This window comes from Dipodomys ordii, unplaced genomic scaffold (genome assembly GCF_000151885.1).
Source record: "Dipodomys ordii isolate 6190 unplaced genomic scaffold, Dord_2.0 Scaffold47, whole genome shotgun sequence".
Classification (NCBI taxonomy): Eukaryota; Metazoa; Chordata; class Mammalia; order Rodentia; family Heteromyidae; genus Dipodomys; species Dipodomys ordii.
Genome location: NW_012267263.1, coordinates 4,961,752 through 4,963,239, shown reverse-complemented (window position 1 = coordinate 4,963,239; position 1,488 = coordinate 4,961,752).

The window sequence follows — 1,488 nt, the reverse complement described above, 5'->3', positions numbered from 1 at the left end:
AAAAAAAAGAACCTAAAGATCTCTATGCTTTCCTAGTCTCCTTTCAAATGCAATATCCAAGGTGTGGGACCCGCTGCTCCATTCCTTGACATGAGAGTCAATGACCAACTCCCCAGCTTTGTTAGGCATATGGCATGCCACAGCCACCACATGAGGACAATAATTCCTTACAGCTATCGTGAACCATTAGCCTCACATAATAACCAACTTGATTAATAATGGTTTCCAATTCCGGGTACCTCCCCTTCCGGAGATCCTACGAGATTTAAGAGAAGTGTTAATGTTCTCTGGGGAGTTACAGGACATGTGATTGGAGGTAAATAAGTGGATCATACGCAACCCTTAGGTCCTTGTTATTTGTTAATTTGAAGAAGTCATTTTGTTATTATGTATCACAGTGCCCTCACCTGTAAAATATGGGTAATTATTTTGTCTGTCCCGCCTACGTCATAGCATACATAATAGCACACATAAAAAAACACTTTGTACTTTGGGAAGTACAAAGTCAACAACAATGAGATTTAAGTGGGTGATCCCCTAGGCAGGGTCCCATATTTGAGGTATTTTAGACAAACCATGTGAGTCACAGCAGCAGCAATAGTTTTATTGTTTCCTGGATGTGTTTCAGCCTTTCTTTCTGTAGACAATAAAGAACTTCACATAGCATTATCTCGTCAGTTTATTTCTTGATGGCTGATGAGTTCTAAAGCACTTCAGATCTGAAGGGCTTGATGTTGGCTCAGTGATAGTTTGCAATTAACCCGTTAGCCCCACACAAAATAGGAAATGTCAGTGAATGCCTTTCACTACCTGGAAATAAGATTTTTAGAGTATAAACTGTATGATATTTAATTTTTTTAATTTCTGGGCTATAGTGTAGTGCTTGGCACAGTGTAGCTACCAAATATTTATTGGGTGGACAAATAGAAATATTTGGAAGAAAGAAGGTTGTTACTTGCTTCCAGAAATTACTTTTTGCCTAGTCTAATACTTATTACCTTGATTTTAATTAATTAATTAAATTATTATATTTATTAATTAATAATATATTTAATAATTAATTTTAATTAATTAATTTTTGTCATTTGTGGGGCTTGAACTCTGGGCTTTTCAGCTCAAGGCTAGTTTTCTACCACTTGAGCCACAGCACCACTTCCTGGTTTCTAGTAATTTATTGGAGATAAGAGTCTCACAGACTTTTTTGCCCAGGCTGGCTTTAAACCTGGATCCTCAGATCTCAGCCTCCTGAGTAGCTAGGATTACAGGTGTGAGCCACTGGCGCCCAGCTTTAAATTGTATTTTTCATCTCATAGGGACCTATGCTTAGTTTTAAATTTATTGACGAGAAAGTAACATATGACTGTAAGATGAATACACCCATATTGTATCTATATCAGGTTCATCATTCAAATGCCCATTTTAGTCAGCATGTAACTAGCAGAAATAAAAATTCAAAGGGCCAGACTTCAGTCATAGCTATTCTCTAGT